This window comes from Marmota marmota, unplaced genomic scaffold, assembly GCF_001458135.2.
Source record: "Marmota marmota marmota unplaced genomic scaffold, marMar, whole genome shotgun sequence".
NCBI lineage: Eukaryota > Metazoa > Chordata > Mammalia > Rodentia > Sciuridae > Marmota > Marmota marmota.
In genome coordinates this window covers 20,399,539-20,420,531 of record NW_026000221.1, presented here as the reverse complement: position 1 = coordinate 20,420,531, position 20,993 = coordinate 20,399,539, and the positions used below count along the sequence as shown (strand labels likewise).

General features: G+C 37.3%; 1 protein-coding gene across 1 annotated transcript in view; it reads right to left on the bottom strand.

Moving 5' to 3' along the window:
• Nucleotides 1–19,505, bottom strand: part of Csnk2a2 (casein kinase 2 alpha 2) — a 36,138-nt gene extending 16,633 nt beyond the window's left edge. The window contains exons 1-3 of the mRNA XM_015488660.2: nucleotides 19,399–19,505; nucleotides 8,875–8,976; nucleotides 6,037–6,087 (exon numbers count right to left, since the gene is read on the bottom strand). The gene's annotated coding sequence lies outside the window, so the exon portion shown is untranslated. The remainder of the gene's footprint in view (nucleotides 1–6,036; nucleotides 6,088–8,874; nucleotides 8,977–19,398) is intronic.
• Nucleotides 19,506–20,993: the final 1,488 nt, after the last annotated feature.

Genomic DNA, 20,993 nt, shown 5'->3' with positions numbered 1-20,993 from the left:
AAAAAAAAAAAAAAAAAAAAAAAAAAAAAACACCTAGAAGAGTCCATAACAAATTCAAAAGGGAAACTCCAAAGGGACCATACTTTCCCTCTAGCTATGTGTAGAATATTATTAAACAACAAAATATAAATATTGGCAGGAATATAGCTTTGCTCATATAATCATAGAATGACTTATCAGAAACAAAACACTGGGGTTGTGGCTCAGTGGTAGATTGCTTTCCTAGCATGTGTGAGGCCCTGGGTTCAATCCTCAACACCACATAAAAATAAATAAAACAAAGGTATTGTGTCCAACTACAACTAAAAAATAAATATTAAAAAAACCAAAAAAACAGCCAATGCTTCCAGAAAGATTATGACGGTACCAATGAAAAACTATTCACTGGTCCTCGTTTGGCTGCAAATTCTCAAATACACTGGTATTTCTCTAGAAATCAGTTCCACTACAGGACTGATCTAAAGGGCTCAAGGTGGCTGGGTGTGGTGGTGTATAGCAACTCAGGAGGCCAAAGCAAGAAGATTCCAAATTTAAGGCCAGCCTCAGCAACTTAGCAAGACCCTGTCTCAAAACAAAAAATAAAAAGGGCTGGGGATATAGCTCAATGGTAGAGTGCCTCTGGGTTCAATCCCCAGTACCACCACACAAAAGGGGGAGAGGGGGCAGATAGGAAGAAAATGGCAGATGCTGCAACTTGCTCGCCTGGCTCAGGGCCTCCTGGATCTCAAGCCACAGACACCATAGGATGGCCACCAGTGGATCTCTCTCATTCCTGCTGCACGTTCAGGCAGCTCTTCAGATGCAGCTGTGTCTTAAGGAGATCAAGGCCAGATCAAGGCCCATGCCCAACTGTCATTTGAGGCATTCCCTTACATAGCCCTATGTCCATAATTTCCAGGGCTGGCCACATGGGGGGGGGGGGGGGGGGGGGGGGGGGGAGATTTAAAGTGAAAGTGAAAGAGGTGTTTAAATCACAGTTATCAGTTTAGCTGTTTTTAACCTGTAACCTCCAAAATGTAGAATAAAACCAAGGCCAACATTTCTAGAAATTTAGGAAACTAGAACAAATCTGTAATGGAACAAATAAATAAATTGAAAATATCACTTATTTTCTTGAAGTCTTACAAGAAAATGACAAAACAATGTTAATGACCTATGATTACAGTTCATTTCTTCCCCTGATTTAACCTATAAGGGAAAAGTCAAGGCTAACAATTGAACTAACAAGTATGGTATAAAAAATGACCATGCACTAAAATCACAAAGCAAAGATGAACAGATTTCAAATAATCAACATTATATAGGCTGAAGTTCCCTTAATCTGAAATCCTTGGGGCCAGAAATGTTTCAGTTTTCAGATTTTGTAATATTTGTGTAGGTATAACAAAGCACCTTGGGGATATTCAAATCTAACCATGAAATTCATTCGTATCACATATACCTTACACAGAGACTGTATAAAAATGTAATTTTATATAATACTTTATATAATCTTGTGCATGAAACTCTATTTCATGGTGATTTCAATTTTCCACCTATGGCATCACATGAGTACTTATAAAAGTTCTGAACTGTGGAGTATTTTAGATTAAGGATGTTCACCTGTATATATCATGTTCTCTGAACACAGTGCCATCAAATTAGGAATCAACAATAAAATAATAATTTTCTTAAAAAAAAAAGTTGGATTCTGACCAACAAACTCACAGGAAAAAAGGATATTACTGGGATAATTATGGTGAAATTTTGAATATGGATTTTATACTAGATGGCATTATCATAAATATTAAATTTCTTGGGTGTATGAATGGCATTGTGGTTATGCAGGAGAATGACCTGATGCCAGTGCTGACATCTTCAGGAGTGGAGGAATATCATGATGATACCTTTTCATCTGAAGCTTCAAGATGACTCAGCAAAAAGACAAAAGAGATAGAAAGGGGAGGAAGAAAAATAACTGCAAATGTGACAAAATAAAATTTCTAATGGAAAAAGTCTAGAAGGTAAAATCCATATCCTCAAGTTTGGAATTTGCATTTATAATTTAAACAACTATCTAGAAATAGAGTTCAACAACCATGGAATACATCTAAAATGGTGCTTGAGGTATATAAACTTAAGCACATGTATTATGAATCAAGGAAAGTTGAAACAAATCAAATGAGCTGACTCCAACTCAAGCAGTCAGAGAAAAACCAGTGGAGGCCCAAGAAAATTGAAGGAAGAAAAACAATTAAGACAGCAGAAGAAAGAGAATGAAATACAAAAAATAACAAGAATAAAGGTGAACAATAAATCCAAAAGCTGGTTCTTTGAAAGGGTAAGAGATCTAGATCTAGCAAGGTTTACCTAAAAAAGTTTTAAAAAGAGAACAAAGGCATGGATAATGTTTAAAATTTAAAGGAAAGCCTAACTACAGATAGAGTATTTAAGTCTTAAAGAGAATTTTATCAATAACTTCATGACAATAAAGTTTAAAGTGAATAACTTTAGAAATATTATCCAAACAGACTGTGAAGAGAAAACCTTGAAAGACTTTAACCTATTTTTTTTTAGTTATAGGTGGAAACAATGTCTTTATATTTATGTGGTGCTGAGGATCGAACCCAGTGCCTCACGCATGCTAGGCGAGTGCTCTACCTCTGAGCCACAATTCCAGCCCCCTATAGTATATTTTTAAAAGGAATGTACAGTCCAAAGTTTTCCTCCCACCTCTAACAGACACCTACCTGGATTTACCTCTCTTATATGTACTTTCAGAGATTAAAACAAGAAAATGAAAGTTAGTATAACCTTGATACAAAATCAGAGGACTCTAACAATAAAAGGAAATTAATTATTAATTGTGCCAATAAAAAGTACTAAAAAGAATGGGCTGCAGCTGTAGTATCCCGCCCACTCCATGCTGGGGACTGAACCCAGGACCTTATATATATATACATGCTAGGCAAACACTCTACCACTGAGCTGCATCCCCAGCTGCCACCACTGTTGATTTATCCTGTTCTTACGCCAGTGACAAACTCTCTGGGTGACACCTTAAAAGCAATTATCAATATCCTTTATAGTTAAAACCAAAAAAAAAAAAAAAAAAAAAAAAAGGAAAAAGAGACTTTCCTAGTAAGATAGACACATAAGCCTAAAGGACATTAGGACATTAAACCAACAGACTATGCCTATCATACTATCTGGGGGAAAAAAAGTAACTCTCCTGCCATTATTTTGCTCTTCCAGAATACACACCTACTACCTGATATTTAATAATCTTGTAAGTGAACTAAAATGTCATGACTTGAACATTCAAGGGGACCTCCAATTAAACATGACAGATCAAACACCTCTGCTTCTTTCTGAAGCTCCTCTAAAATAACAATCAAAGGAGCGGGGGAATAACAGTAAAAGGAGAGAGAACTCTCAAGAACTCAGGGAGGAAGAGACAACACTCCAAAGCTAGAAATGTCCAGCTAATTCTACAGACCAAAAAAAGCTAAAAATTCTGCCAATAGTGAATTAGGCCCAGAATATAAAACTACAAACTGAAGAACTACAGAAAGGCTCAGGATGAAAGAGAGTAAACAGAGTGAGTTGAAAACAGAAAACGGGTTTAAAGACCACACTGGAAACGAGGAATTAAGTGTAAGTCTCTTAACACCCCCCATAGCTCTCATCAACTTAAGACTAAGATGCCAGCAGATACAGGGCTAAGCTATGTCCTCGAGATAGAAGCTGACTGCTTTTCAGAGCATTACTCCAAAATATGAACCATAATATTTCAAACAATTATCATAGAGACAAATAATAATCACAAAGCAATTGGAAGAAAAATAGAGAAAATGTATGAAGAAAATAAAGCTATTACATAAAACATAAAAGAAAAAGACTATTTTTAAGGGTTCAAAAATTGAAATGGACTTCTAAGATATGAAATCTAACATTTGAATGAGTTTTAGAAAGTGAGAACAAAGAAGAAAGGGGAGAAAAATCAAAGAACATTAAAAATATTTTCCCAGAATGAAGAACATGAATTTTTAGAAAAAACCCAGCAAGCATCCAGAACAAAAGATAAAAGGAACCCACAGGAAGGCACATCATTGTGAAATTTCAGAAGACTGGGAATGAAGAGAAAATCCTAAAATCTTCAAGGGAAAAAAAAAAAAATCACGTCAGATACAACTGGAATGGCTTTACTGGTAATACTGGAACAATCTTTTCAAAACGGAGGAAATTCTGAATTTCAGTCTAGAATTCTTTACAAATCAAAAGGATAAATTACAGATATTTTCAGAGATGTATGCATCAAAAAACACTGATCCCAATGACCTTTTAAAGAAGGAGAATGTGTGTCTTCTTCAAAACACCCCAGGCTTCAAGTCCCACCCAGAGTAATACAATTTTCCAGGGAATGAGAATTCCTGCTAACTGATCTCCATGTTGTTAACATCAACCAGGAAGACAGATGTCACCTTTAAGAAACACAAATTGCTGCTGTGAAATTTTACACATGTGACCAGACAGCTGGTAAAAACTCATTAATAAAGCACAGGTATTTTAATCGAAGGGATCTACATACACTATGATGCTGCATTGTGAGCAGTTTTTAAATTTCAGCATTAGGAAAATGGTTTTATCAAAGTCTGTCTGGCACTCTAGGACAGGAATACACATTCCCACTCATGTACATCTTGACAGACCTGGGTGATTCACAGGATCGGCTACATGGCACAGTACTCTACCAGCTAAATCCTCTGCTACGGGATGGAAGAGATTCACAATCCCTCCCTGGCCTTTTTTTTTTTTTTTTTTTTTTTTTGGTGACAGGGTCTCACTATGTTGTCCAGTTGGCCTCAAACCAGGGATTCTTCTTCTAAGTCTCCTGAGTAGCTGGGAATCCAGGTGTGGTGCATTACCATACCCAGCTTACATCCCACTTTTTAGAGTTCATTGAAGATTTCATCTGTAGTGACTCACATTAACAGGAATATCAGTTACCCATGGAAAATGCTATGTGGTATATAAAACTTACTACTTATTGCTTTATAACTGAAAATTTTTTCTTCTTTCTTTTGCTTATTTTCCACTAACTTTACTTTAGAATAGTTACCTAAGAAAAATTAAACGGAGGATTTATATTTTCACTCAAAGCACCACTCCCGATAGTAGGACTATAGCAAAAAAAATCATGTCTCTGATTCAGTGCCAGAGTTATGATCACCTACAGTCCTTTAAATCCTGCTGAAAATCAACACCAATATTTTGTTATTTATATTTTCAAATTATGCACTAAAAATGGGTTTCTACCAGTATGTCTAACCCCAAAGTCTTATCAGAAGTTAAAAGTTTGTTTTGGGGGCTGGGGATATAGTTCAGTTGGTCCAGTGCTTGCCTCAAATGCATAAGGCCCTGGGTTCAATCCCTAGCATCTAACTCACACACACACACACACCAAAAAAAAAAAAAAAAGTTTTTGAACAATAATAAGAAGAAATTCATCAAAAAAGTTCAAAACCATGCTCTTAAAAGAACATTTCAAAATCTAAATCAATACACATTATAAGAAAATATAAATATCCCATGACAGGGCTCCTCTAAAGCAGTGACTCCTAATAACTAGGTTTCAGTACGATTTGCTTGCTTGGTGTATATGAACACACAGTCATCATTTCACATCTCCAATTCAATATACCGCCTTTCCCCCCAAGGGCCCTAAATCACTTTATCCCTCCCATCAGCAATGTAAGATTTCTTATAAAAATCAAAGTTAACATCTACATAAAACTATTGTCTAAAACAGGAAGCATTAGGTTAGACCCAGATGGGCAGTTACTCTCAGAGTAAGCCAGACAAAGGGTGATAACTTCACCAAATGCAAGAATCCAATACTTTCTGCACCCTGTATTCCTGTGTAAAGAATCCAATCTGTTATTCCTACTCTCACAAGGACATCCCTGGCACCTCTGTGTCCTGGAATTCCAGCTGTACTCATCACCAGCTCTCCACCCTCCCACAACCCTATATCAGAAGAAAATGTACACGTACCTTAAAATCTGTATTATTGATATATTCAAATACCAAAGCTGGTGTCTTTGACTGTAAGAGAAAATATTAATGCTTTTTAGGTATTCAGACAGTAATGAATGTAATTTGTTTTTGCCATACTGGTCCATTTCTAAATTTCATTTAAGATGAAAAGGGACTCAATCATCAAGGATGGTCTGTTAAAAAATATTTTCTTAAATTTTTATGATGTCTGATTTCATGAAGATTTCCACTCTGCAATATTTCAATTTGCCAACTACAAAAGGAGTGACACATGTCATCTAGGTTTAGCAAGCAAGATGCACTTGACAGAATTTTCATAGGTCTTGGGAATCTATTACAAATCTTTTCAGGGCCCCCAAAAGAAAATGTAACTATCTGTGAAACTATCAATAAGTTACCTTGTGAAATTACTGCCCCAGTTAGAATATCTCACTTTAGAAGACAATGTTCCCCAAAAAATCATACTTAATCAAATTTTTAAAAGCACCATAGTCTTTAAAGCAATAAGTATAAAATGTTTAATACTTCCTATGGAAGTACAGATTTTCAAAATGTCAGAAGTAAAATAATGCTAATTGGCAGTAATAAGTTTTCAAAATCGGGAGAAAAGCAGAGGCTTGGGTTATAGAAACAACACCGACAAAAAGCCATCTTGGAAATCTTCACTGCTGACAACATTTGCTTCAGGACTAGGTGAAAGTTACCTAGGAAATAGGGCACAGAGCATGCACGCAGGTCTTTGCCAGGACAATGCACAGCTCAAGCAGCAGCTGCGAACAAATGATTTTTTACCTGTCCCAAATTTTAAAGGTTTCATCAAGACCATCAGAATGCTCTATGGACTCAGGACTAAGTTTGATCCTCTCAAACTTAGGGGATGAGGATTCCCTGATGCTTTTCATCTACTCCAATTTGTTCTATGAAGTAGTAAAACAAACACTTTAACAAATTACAAATATACTAAGTAATACTGAATTCTGTTAATTTTTTTAAAAAATGAAGATGCTCCTGGTGAGCTGGGTGCAATGGCACATGCCTACAATTCTAGCAGCTGGGGAGGCTAAGGCAGAAGGATCACAGGTTCAAAGCCAGCCTCAGCAATTCAGCGAGGCAAGGGTAGGGATGTGGCTCAGTAGTTAAGCACCCCTAGGTTTAATACTTGGTGCCAAAAAAAAAAAAAAAAAAAAAAGATACTCCTGGTATACTATGTTATGGCACTGGCTCACATTTTAAAAATTCTTCTGAAAACATATTTTCATGTATGTATTCTTTTTTAAAAAATATCTTAAAAATGGGAAACACTCATTTTTAATGTAGGCCATTTTCAAACATTAGACAGCCCTGGGCTAGTCATTATTAAATCAGTCTGAACTTAGCAGGTTGGATGTATATGTATAAATATTTCTTTTTTTTTTTTTTTTGGTGATACTAGAGATCAAGTCCAGGGTCTCACACACACTAGCCAAGTGTTCAACCACTGAGCTATATCCCCAGTCCTTTAAAAAAAAATTTTTTTTTTTTTTTTTTTTTGAAACCGGGTGTAAGTTGCCTGGGCAGGCCTCAAATTTGTGACTCTTCTGCTTCAGCCTTCCAAGTCACTGGCATTACAGACGTGCAACACCATGCAGGATGGACTATATTTTGAATGACAATCAGATACATTTTGGCATACAACCATCCCTTTTTGGTCTTTCCAGGGTCCACAGGAAAAAATCTTTTCTTTCTTTCTTTTTTTTTTTTTTTTAAGAGGAGTTATTTTATTTTTTAGCTTTAGGTGGACACAATATCTTTATTTTATTTTTATGTGGTACTGAGGATCAAACCCAGTGCCTCACGCATGCCAGGCGAGCATGCTACTACTTGAGCCACATCCCCAGCCCGGAAAAAAACCTTTTCTTACTCAACAATACTGTGTAACCTTGGGCAAATTACTTCTGTAGACTTTTGTTTTTATCACTACAATGTGGACAATGACAGCAACTACCCCTCTGGATTGTTTGAGGCTTTTTTAAATGATGCAATATAGTTAAATCCTCTGAATAGTGCCTGGCCTGCAATAAGCACTCAATACATATTAGCTACTACACCACATGCGCTATAGCAGACAGAAACAAAGACCTACTTCTTAAATAAACAGAAAATAGTCATGGAAATATTTGGGGTACAGAAGGCAGAGTTCAGAAATGGGATAGAAAGTGATATAAAAGTACATGTGTATATATAAGTGTGTGGGTGTCCTAACTTAAGGCTAAGTTACTCCCCAGGGAGAGAAAACAAAATTAAACAGCACATCTAAAATGGCTAAAAATTAAGCATTTTCACAAAACTATTTTGATTGGTAAAACTTTTAGTAGCATCTACTCTGGAATTAAAGACTAGTTATAAGATGCAGCAGGCTTCTTGACCTCAAGGGGTTAGTGGGCTGTGACTTGCTCAGCTCTACATGCCAGGTGTCCACACAGAGATACTCCAGTATTTCCTTGTGTAAATACAGGTTTTCAAATGTCAAGCTTACTAAGTGAGGTAAGGTAATGCAAACTGGCAGTAATAAGCTTTCAAAAAAAGGACAAAAGCAGAGGCTCACGGGAGCTACACAGCAAACATTTGTGGGCTAAATCAAAATAATGATAACACAGGACAAGGGTTTTTCTGAATATCCTTTTATATTCTTATAAAAATAGTGGTGGCTACCTTATCACTGGGCCATCTCGATTTTTGTCTGGTGTTCAAAACTATTCACCAGTAAACACACTGTGCACCTTGAGGCTCTGTATATTCAACAACCACCCCCCACCTCCGGTCCATTAGCGCACTTCTCAGCCATCAGCCACTTACCACAGGATCCTTTACAGTATCAATCAGCTTAATGATATTTGTTCCACCACGAAGGTTCTCCAAAATCTTAACCTCACGTTTTATCTTCTTTTTCTTCACTGGCTTAAATACACAAGAGTAATCAGAAGTAAGACTCCTTTTGAAGTTTATAATAAATACAACCTGAAAACAATGTAAGCCAATCACATGGTTCATATGCTACCTTATGGACTGGGATGTATTAAAAGAGCATGCCTGAATCAGAAGAGAAAAACTGAGACAAAATGGGCTTGCCCACAAGAACTTTTAAAGTTAAGTTAAATCATTTACAGACTTGTATAATCTATGTGTCAAGATGTTTAAGTAGTTATATCTAAGGCACTTAAAATTTTTGAACACCCATGTCACACTTCAAAAAATAAAATGTTTACTAGATAACTGTCAAATGGAAAGTATTCAAGCTCTGAACAGCTGCATATCAAGGATGTACAAATGGAAAAACTGAAACAAAATGGGGTGCTCTTCCAATGAGTTACATGTAATTTTGACTTCCAGGATTGAAGACCAGTTCACTGACATCAAGTTACAAACTTGTTTCCCAGCTGCTGGCTCCCATTTCCTGTTGCCACTCCCATTTCCTTAATATCTAGAATCTGAAATCAGCACAGAGCCTGTAAAATTTCCCAACAGATTCTATTCCTAAAGAAAGATGTTGGATCAGCAAAGGAGAAAACTGATTGGATAAGTAGTGATTGAAAACCTCTACTATCTGCTAAGCTATCAAACAGCTAGATAGAAAAATCAAAGACATTAATTAGAAATACTCTCATTACACATACCATTTCCTGTCTTACATGGACCAAAGAATTTGAAGACTAAAAGCAGCTCTGAAAAAATAAGGGTATCTCAATCAAGTAAGCTTTACAAGGCACTTAGAACAGTGATTGGCATATAGTAAGCACTGTTACCACCATTATTTTCAAATTATTAGGCAGTAGTAAATATAATCTTCATAAAACCTCTATGCAGTAGAGTCAGCAGAGTGGAGGTCACAGCTAACAGTAGAGGGGGGCCAGGAATCAAATCTGGGGGTCTGATTCTGTATGCCACAGTATTCCATGCTGTGTTTTTGTACTCCAGAGTGGCTGAGGGGGAAAAAAAACCTAAGGGGAAAAGGAGTTTTGTATCGCTGAAACACTGTTACAATAGCATAGGTAACTAGAGGCCAGTGGGGTCTGGTATGAAATGTTAAAACAAGAACTCAAAAGCTGTTGCAGGGGTTCAGGGAACAGTAACACAACCATATACCAGAGATCATCAATTTTTTTTTTTTTTAACCATACTTGAACCCAGGGGCGTTAGTTCATTGAGCCATATCCCTAGTCCTTTTTAAAGTTTTTTATTTTGAGACAGGGCCTTGCTATGTTGCTGAGAAGACCATTATCTTTTGTTGGTCCCTGACACACAGCTCTCAACAATTAAAAGAGGAAAGGAGAAGACTGTGAAACAGAGCACCTGCACTCTAGCTGCATCCTTGCAAGTCAGCTGTGAAAGACAATGTCACTGTTTACTTTGCCAGGGTTCCCAGTACAGCAGGTCTGGCTGCTGTGTCCCTGGCCCCATCTCCACTCAGGCACTTTACTCCTTAGTCTCCTTTTCATAATTATGAACTTCATTGTTTTCAGAAAATGAAGTACTACACAATTTGATTTAAAACAAAAACAAAGCCAAGCAGGGAAGGACATATTACATAATAACTAGCCTATAAGCTTCAAAAATGCCAATGTGACGATATGGACTGAGCAACAGTTTCCAGATATGAAAGATGTGACAACTGAATGTAACACATGATCTGAGATTTTCTTTGTTATAAAGAACATTATAGGCACAACTGCAAATGTGAACGAAGGCTATAGATTAGCTATAAGCACTGAATTAATGTTAACTTCCGATTTCTGAGCATGGAAGCATGGGTAAGAAATTGTCTTTGTCTTTAAGGAAACACATGCCGAAGTAGTTAGGATGGCTACAATTTACTCTCAAGCACTTCAGAAAAACTAAATATGTGTCTGTATGTACATACACATGCAAATACATGGTATGTATATGAAAACAAAGAAGGATAAAGCATTAACATTTGAGGAACTAAGTGAAAGGTATATGGAAATACTTGTAACTTTTCTTAAAGTCTAAAATTATATCACGAAATTAAAGGAAAAATAAAAGTTGGCTATCTTGTATGTATAAAATCAGCCAATGCTACCATTGTATTAAATAACTTTCAATGTGAGAAAATTCTAGAGTTGTCATCCACAACTCTAGGGGGAAAAAGACCCACAGCCAGAAGCCTGTTTACAATAAGCAACCTCTTCTTCTACTAAGAGCATCCTTAACTCCTCACAGGGTAATTCACTAAATAAGTTATCTTTATGATGCTGCCCACATAAAGCCCTCCACTCTCTCCTGTTACTCAGCAACAGGTCAGGCAGGTGCATAGTTCCTGGACAACCAGGTTAAGATCAAGCTATCCTTCAACATATCTAAAGGCAACTCAGAGCAACTGAAGCATATTTTGTTGCCAAATGTCACTTGTCCAAAAACTATCCAAATTAGAGATTGAGAATAGCAGGGCAATTCTAAAGTGGCATAATTGAGTACAGCAGTTAAGAGTCCTCATATGCTGACAAAAGATCAAAGAGTTACAAAAAGGAAAGTGACCTGCAGCCCAGGACATTCCCTCCAACCCATCAAGAACAAGCTCCAGACAGCTCTCTTTAGCCTCAGTTTATTTCCAAACCTGAGAAAGTCAGATGGAGTGAAAGAGACCATTTTAATTCTACAAATGGAATCAGAGAGAAAAAGTCAGAATTTATGAGAGGCTCATTAACATCCCCCAAAAAAGATAAATTCTAAGTTTCAAAGAAATAAAGATGCTTTGACTCTCCTGTCTAGAGTTTACACCCATTCACTACCAGTTACACAAAATGCAGAAACCACATGATTTCCACAAAGATCTCATGATTTCATCTTGTATGCTACACAAAAAGTCTCTCATAGGGTTCATTTACTTCAGTTCAGAGAATACCTGTTGAAAATATTCAAACTGAATTAGCTTAGCTATTTTCCAAATCCCTCTATTTTTTTTTATTAAACCCAAAATCCAGATGGATGTACTGGTGCATGCCTGTAATCCCATGCACAGAAAATGCTAAGGCAGGAGGATCTCAAGTTCAAAGCCAGCCTCAACTTAGCAAGGCCCTGTCTCAAAACAAACAAACAAACAAATAAACAAATAAATAAGGGCTAGAGATGTGGTTCAGTGGTTAAGCATTCCTGGGTTCAATCCCTGGTACTATAAAATAAACAAACAAAACCACCCCATCCCCCCCCCCCAAAAATCTCGAAGTCCATTAAAGCAGCAAAAAGTTAAAAAGAGAAGGGCTGGGGCTATGGCTCAGTGGTAGAGTGCTTGCCTCGCACATGTGAGGCACTGGGTTCGATCCTCAGCACCACATAAAAAGAAATAAATAAAAATATTTTTAAAAAGTTAAAAAAGAAATTAAAGTAGCAAATCAAGTTTCAGAAATAAATAAATTTTGGCATTTATAGGAAATATTCAAAGGGAAAGAAACATTTAAAATTTTTTGTGCATGCGCTCTGGAAATTTAAAAAGGAAGGAAGGAAGAAGAGGAAAAAGAGAAAGGAAAGAAGGAAGGAGTCTTCCAGAAGGTTTCTACCAATGTGATGATCAGCTCTTGCTATTTGGGAGAACTTTTTCCTTTCTGATATCCAAAAACGTTGAAACAAAATATAAATTTAGTGCCAGTCTGCTTAGAAAGATAAGAGTTGGCAAAATCCGTAATCTGCCCCATTTATTTACCTAGTTCTTTTTTCCCTTTTCTTCTTCTTCTTCTTTTTTTTTTTTGGTACAAGAGAGTGAACATTTAACCAATGAGCCACATCCTCAGCCTTTTTTAAAATTTTGAGACAAGTTCTCACTAAGTTGCTAGGGCCTTGTTAAGTTGCTGAGGCTGACTCTGAACTTGTGATCCTCTGCTGCAGCTTCCTGAGTAGCTGGGATTACAGGCATGCACCACTGCTCCTGGCTCTTTTTCCTTCTTTTTTTTTTTTTTTTTGCACTTAACCACTGAGTCACACCCCCCAGCCCTTTTTCATATTTTATTTTGAGACAGGGTTTAAGTTGCTGAGGCTGGTTCGGAACTTGCAATCCTCTTGCCTCAGTCTCTTGAGGAGTTGCTGGAATCATAGGCATGCGCCACCACAACTGGCTTTTCTTTTTCTCTTAAAGGCAGATTTGAGAAAGATTTCAATTACTAGCATTTAATTACAAATTAACTTGCAAACTTACATTTGAAAAGTATAAGAATTGTGACCTCAATAAATTCCAAATATTAACAGGCAAAAAAATCCCACTTAAACTTATTTCTTGGATTGATAAATTCAAGACAGGAAAAATAACCTATAACTTCCAAAACTGGGTTAGTTATTCTAGATCAAACCAAAGAAGACCCTACTAGATATTAAGTTTATCACCTGCATCAAACAATTACCATTGATAATGGTTGCTAAGAATGAAGAAGGATGAAGTAAGGAACAAAGTTCAGCCTGGATGATGGCACTTGTTTTATTATCTTGGTAGCATCTCTGAAACCCACTGCACTTGACCTAAATATAAATATCATTCGAGCAATAAATATCATTCACAGCAATTTCTTCACTATTTTTTCAAGTCTCATCATTATCATTACATTATCAATTGCTTAAGGGTAACTATTCATTTTTAGGATTAAAAAATATTTTTTGTTAATTTAAAAAGGAAAGGCATAAAATCAAAATGACAATGAGATATCATCTCACACCATTAGGATGGCTATTATAAAAACCAGAAAGTAACAAGTGTTGGTGAGCACGTGGAGAAGAGGAGCCTCTGTACACTGCTATTGGGAAGGAATAGCCACCGCGGAAAATTCCTCAAAAAATTAAAAATAGAATTACCTTCTGATCCAGCAATTCCAAAAGCGGTACTCATACACCCATTTTCAAAGCAGCGTTATTCATAATAGCTAAAATGTGGAAGTAGCCCAAGTGTCTGTTGATGGTCAAACAGATAAATGTGATATATACATACAATGGGATATTATTCAGGCTTAAAAAGGAAAGACCTTCTGACATGTGCTACAACATGGATGAACTTGGGGGAAATCATGCTAAGTGAAATAAGTCAGCCACAAAAAGACCCTTAATGATTCTACTTACATGAAGTACTCAGGACACTCAAAATCATAGAGACCAAAAGTAGAATGGTCATTTCAGTAACTGGGAAGAGGGAGGACTGGACAGTTACTGTTGAATGAGCAATTTTAATTTTGTAAGATGAAAAGTTACATAGATGGGTGGTGGTAACGGTTACACAACATTATGAATGCATTCTGACTTAAAATGGGTAAAATGGCACATTCTATATGCATGTTACCCCAATTAAAAAATTAGAGGTGAGGGGGAAGGCAGCTTAATCTCATCAAGTGAATGTTACAACCCTTACTACTATTGTTTCTGCCTCTTAAACCGTTCACTTGGTCCAACTGTAATGCTGTTATTACAAACCATACTATACTGCTCTCAATGCGTCACTGTCTTCAGCAAATCCAAACCTCTGGCAAGAGTACTATTTAACATAGTTTGTTCAAAGGACACTGAGGCACAAAGAATTTAAATTGTTCAACATCAGTTTCTGAGTATTTGAGATGACATCTGAGTTTGGGCAATCAACTTCCTGGGCCAGATTCTCTCAGGAAAGAAAAATATTTTGTGGATTATTAAAACACTATCATCTACCTACTCATTTATCTATATTTCATGATTTGCCTTTCTTACAGATGAGAAAACAGCCAAAGGGTATGAAGAAACTAGTTCAAGTCTTCTACCTTCCTTGTATAACATGTCTTATACTATACCACCCAGATTATGAGATGGCAGATCCTAAAATTAGGATCTAAAAATTATCTAGAGGCCTGCTCCACACATAGGAATGAATACTCTCTATCAAGATATTCTTTTGCTGGGTGTGGTAGCCTGTAAATCCGGTGGCTCAGGAGGCTTGAGATAGGAGGATTACAAGTTCAAAGCCAGCCTCAGCAATAGCAAGGTGCTAAGCAACTCAGGGAGATGCCAGTCTCTAAATAAAATACAAAATAGGGCTGGGGATATGACTCAGTGGTTGAGTGCCCGAGTTCAATCCTTGGTATCCCCCCCACCCCCCAAAAAGATTTTCTTTTCACACGTATTCACTTTCAAATAAGCTCTAATATATTAAAAGGATAAAACTGTAACCCCACAAAATCTGACAAGTGATAATGAGACATGGAGAAACTGAATGGGTTAAAAAGCATAAAAATAATGCTCACTGAGGCTTCAAATGAAGAAAGTAAAATAGTATTTCCCTTACATATTAAACTTGTTGCTGGGGATGCTAATCATAGAGACCCTCTGCCTACAACTCTCTGGGTTTGCATCTATTTGTCACTTCAACTAGCAACCCACCAAAGTCAAATACTTAGAAGAATAACTCCAAAAATTAATCAGAGATAATTTCATTTGATTTTAGTGAGTATTCTCCAATCCTTCCAGTACACTTCAATACATCAAGAAATCAAATATTCAGCAAATGTTCTGTATTCCTCAGATCTACCAAGACTAAATGACAGGTATGCAGAGTTCTACACCTAGTGCCTCTACCCACTAATATGCAACTTTGATCACGTCACATCCTTTCTTTAGGTCCTAGTTTATCTATAAAAGACAGACTAGGGTTCTAATCGCTTATAAGCTCCTATACCCTGTGATTCTGTTTGACAAAGGATAACTACACTTTCCATCTGAAACCCATTTTAACCCCAATGTTAGAAACAGCACTGACTAGTCCACACACAATTTTTAATGTTACTATATTTTAATAATACTGTTTTAACTCTTGATACCATGAGACATTTGTGAAAACTAGAATTCACAAAAAATGTAAATACCACTAATGTGTTGCTTTAGGAAGATACACGTACACATACCCAAACGAAGGGTAAAAACCCTACCTCTGAAAAAAAGCAGAAATAAAGAAGGAAGCAATATATCAGTATGTAGAAAACATCCTTTGGATATAACATAAAGACTGCCAGTCGCCATAAAGTCATCAAGGATCTGTATCAATGCTACCTCCTGACAACACAAAATTTTTAAGAATTTGTAAATACAGCAAACATGTTTAAAAAACATTTTAATCCCACCATTCTCTGTTTTAACTTCAAGAATTAATTTCTGTGGAAAAAAACGGATAGCCCAGCTGTTATAAAATAATACTATTAAAAGGAAGCATTATATGGGAATTTCCATGTCATTGTAGCACTGGCTCAAAAAGCTATACAATGGTGTTATTCTTGACTACTATTCACCAAATAGCAGTTTAATTTGAAAGATCCCAAAGACCCCAAGAAGCGCGAAAATCCATACATACAGGTAGTACCCACAAAATGCTAAAATTTATCTAAAATGGTTAAATGTTTTCATTTCTGTGGATAGCTTTTTTTTTTTTTTTTTTTTTTTTTGGTGCCAGGGAATTAACTCGGGGCACTAGACCACTGAGCCACATTCCCAGCCCCCTATTTTGTATTTTACTTAGAGACAGGGTCTCATGAGTTGCTTAATGCCTCGCCATTGCTGAGGCTGGATTTGAACTCACAACCCTCCTGTCTCAGCCTCCAAAGCCCTGGGATCACAGGCGTGCGCCATCACACACAGCCTGTGTATAGCTTTCTAAGTGGTATTACATCACAGAGGAACTGAGGAATAGATTTTTCAGAATTAAAATATGAAACTTTTGACACTGAAGTAAATTAAAATATAAAACTTTTGACACAGAGCTTTCTGCTCTGCTCTATAGATCCTCACCATTCCCAAAACAAACTCTTGTCAGAAAAATATACAACCTTTTTACTGATTAGGAAGTTTTAAGATTTTAGCCTGTGAATATACCACTTGAGGATAGCCTGTAAAATTTTCCTCACCAGTTCCTAAATTCACAAAATCTCTTAATAGCTCGAATACATTTTGATCAACAAAATACTTAGAAATCTCAAATGCAAATTAAATGAAATAAAATTTCTCGGTGATCACTCAGAATCCAATCATTCTCATAAATGGAAAGACTGTTATAAAATGGTATTTACTGAAAAAGACATCCTGTCCTTGAAGGAATGTACCCTTTGTCTCGGTTACTCCATGAACTTTAATACACTAAGTTCCTTCTGCAGCTGAAAAACAACCAGGGTATATGAAATGGAAGCCTTTTCTATATTCCAAACTGAGGAGCTTATACTCCGCTAATGACTTAATTTCCTATAACCAAACACCACAATGGTAGATATTAGTCATAACTTGAACTTATTTGAGTAAGGGAATATAACCTCAGATAAAGACCATGTTCTTTTAGTCAAGTGCAGTGGTACATGAATGCAGGAGGCTGAGGTAGGAGGATCACAGGTTTGAAATCAGCCTCAGCAACTTAGAGACCCTGTCTCAAAATTTTAAAAAAGGGGGTCTGGGGTTGTGGCTCAGAGGTAGAGCACTCCCCTAGCACAGGTGAGACCCTGGGTTCAATCCTCAGTACCACATAAAAGTAAATAAGTAAAATAACATATTGTGTCCAACTACAACTAAAAAAATAAATATTTTAAAAAGCGGGGGGTAGGGGGCCACTGAGTGTAGTTCAGTGGTAGAGTATTTGCCCAGCATATGGAAGGCCCTGATTTCAATCCCTAGCACTGAAAAAGAAAAGAAAAAGATCCTACAATTCAATGTTGAAATGGGCAGTAAGAGACATGAAGAAATAGGCAAGAAGAGTTCTAGTCAAGGGTCATTTCAATGTAATGTCAGGGCAGTTTCTTACAAGGATGACTGAAGAGCAATGTGATGCTTTCCTAAATGAACACACTGGTATTTAAACACGTGCCTGAATGCTGTTCTTTTCAACAAAGTCCACAGGAAACTGCACACTTACATTTAAAATGTTGCCATTGCACAAAAGTTTATGCATTTTTCTAGAATTGCTTTATTCATTCTTCTGAATGTACAGCAGTGGGATGTGGATTGTGTCCTAACTTCAATTTATGTTTGCTCATGATTGGAAGCAGCTTATATTAAAAACATTTATGCTTATATACATAAAAGAATCATGGCTTCCTTGGACAATGTGACTAAAGGAAACATTTAAATATTTTTGTTTTAAACATGCATGCACATATGTGTGCACACACACACAAAAACACATATACATATATACACCTTATAGGTACAACTCATACTCGGGGAAGAGGGGAGTCAAACTTCATATCTTAAACATCATTTGCCCACTTTTCATCCCCAATGTTTCTGACAACACAGGTAACTTCAATTATGGCTCTGTACTGCTCCTTCATCACTAGACTTGGATGGGCTTAGTGATGGCCCTAGAGATTGACAGAGTGCATAAACTTGACCCCTCATATTATACAGCTGCCCCAACACACAAGAGCAACTTTTCAATCCCATATTCTTACTCCACAGAACCTCTCAAAAGGCGTCACAATGGAAATCAAGTACATGTAAGAGTACCCTTCGGTCTTCTTGATCTTTCACTAAATGACATGTACATACATTAAATAATCTGGCAAAAATGAGGACCCATCAGAGTCTAAGTATTGCTTTTTAGTATACCCTATAAAACATTATCAAACCTCACAATCAGTTACCTGAAGGAAAATTTACCTATTTCTTGATGCTTACTAAGATCATGCTTAATCTGAGAGATAACAAAAGACATGTCATCAAACTGCTAAACCGGACATTAGGACAGTTTTTGTTCCAATTCTCATTTTAGTGATTAGAACTGCAGTCTTCTGTTGCTCCAAATTTTACTTTTACTAGCTGATAATAAACAACGGCTAACTGGCTTCCTAATAAGATTTCCCCCCGCACTAATGGCTAACTATCCATTCCACCTGAAACTTTATTACCAAAGAAGAAGAAATAAGTGATAATTCACTGAAGGAGTCTCCTTTTATTTGGACTTCAAAGTTATCTCTGAAACCACTCTAGTTTTTAACAACTTTTTTTCTGGAATAACTCAGAACCAAAAGTAACAAACACAAAAATCACAGAGCCTTTGGATTGATGGAAATCTCCCATTAAAAGACTTTCTTTCCTTTGAATACCTATTTATTTTGGGACAAATAACCATTTTGGAATTAGTTTTGGGAATCCCTAATTTATACTTCAGAACAAGGATGTTCCTGAGCTAACAGCTCAGATTTGAGATTAGTCTGCATATTTTCTCAAAAGTTCACAGGAAAATGGGGTGGGAGGAGGAAAGGAGTAACATCCGACAAAAGATACATGAAATAGTTTGCACTGCTCATTCTAGAAGGTGGCAAGAGCAGCTTATGTCCTTTTGACCTGTGGAAAAAAAAATATTTGCAATGCCACTCGTAAGACACTCACCTTGAGAATTTTTACAACCACTCTTTCATTGTTGGTGATGTTGATGGCCTCAAATACTTCACTATACTTCCCACGACCAAGTTTCCGAACAAGTTGGTAATCATCTTGATTACTGTGGAAGGCAAGAGACACAAATAAATGCCAGGATTTGGGATTAACTAACCCTATGCCCACTGTACACCCAGTCTAAATGTTTCCACCAATCAAACATTTGGAAGTGTCCATATATCATGCCACAATTCATTCCCTAAATGAAAGCCACGGCATAAACCTGGCTCCCTTCATTCTGCAGAGCTCCCAACGAGGAGATGGGAGCAGGAAGACAGCACTGAGCCAATCTAGGGTGTCAAGTAAAGCATCCACCTGGAGGCCCAGAGGGTGCCCGCTCTTCCCGTGGCTCCACCAGCACCTGCCTATTCCACATCCTTAAGGCAGACAGTGAATCTGGACGTCTTTAAAAATTTTCCTCCCACCCAGCCTCATTTCAGAAAACTAAAAAGGCAGCGAATTTTAATAGCTCAAGGGGACAGCTGTTGACTTCCCACCCCAATAGAAACCCAAAAGTGTGAGGAGGAGGAGGAACTGCTCCCTCACTCCCAGGGTCTGGTCCCTGGACCCTACACTTCTCCTCGACCCCCCGCACCCCCACAAAGCAAAAAAAAGCAGCAGCAGCAGCAGCAGCAAATCTCTGGAGACGAGCGGTGTGCAAAGCCGGGATACAGGGGTGGGGAGGTGGGCAGGGAAGAGGAACAGGACATGTGCGAGAGGGGGGCCTGTGCCTCCCACCCTAGACCCGAGGCGGCGCCGGCCCACCGAGGAGCCGNAGTGGTACATGAATGCAGGAGGCTGAGGTAGGAGGATCACAAGTCTGAGGCCAGCTTAGCGAGGTCCTAAGAAATTTAAATGAGACCCTATCTCAAAATTAAAAATAAAAAGGATGTTTGGCTTGGTGGCGCACACTTGTAATCCCAGCGGCTCGGGAGGCTGAAGCAGGAGGATCCTGAGTTCAAATCCAGCCTCAATAATGGTGAGGAGCTGAGACCCTGTCTCTAAATAAAATACAAAAAAGGGCTGGGGAAGTGGCTCAGTGATTGAGTGTCTCTGAGTTCAATTCCAGCATCCCCTCAAAAATAAAAAATAAAATAAATAAAAAGGGCTGGAGATGTAGCACAGTGATAAAACACACTGGGTTCAATTCCCAGTACCAGTACCCAAAATATAATACTACTTTGAACCTATTTTAGTAACAAAACCACAATAATACCATTAGTGGTTTCTTACCCTATCCTTCAAATAGGAATAGAACCTGGATAGAAATGCCACAGGGCTTTGAAAAACATAAAGAAGTCTAGTTTTCACCAGTGGAAACATGGTGATTCAGGTCGTATCAAGGAAAGAAACAAAAAACATTTCACTAACCAAATCATCAAAGGCAACTTCTAAGTCTCATTTTAGGACAGTGGAACTTATAAGATCTGCTGAGTACAGTGGCATACACCTGTAATATCAGCTACTCAGGAGGCAGGACATCGCAAATTCAAGGCCAACTTGGGCAACTTAGTGAGACCTTGTCTCAAAAAAAAAAAAAAAAAAAA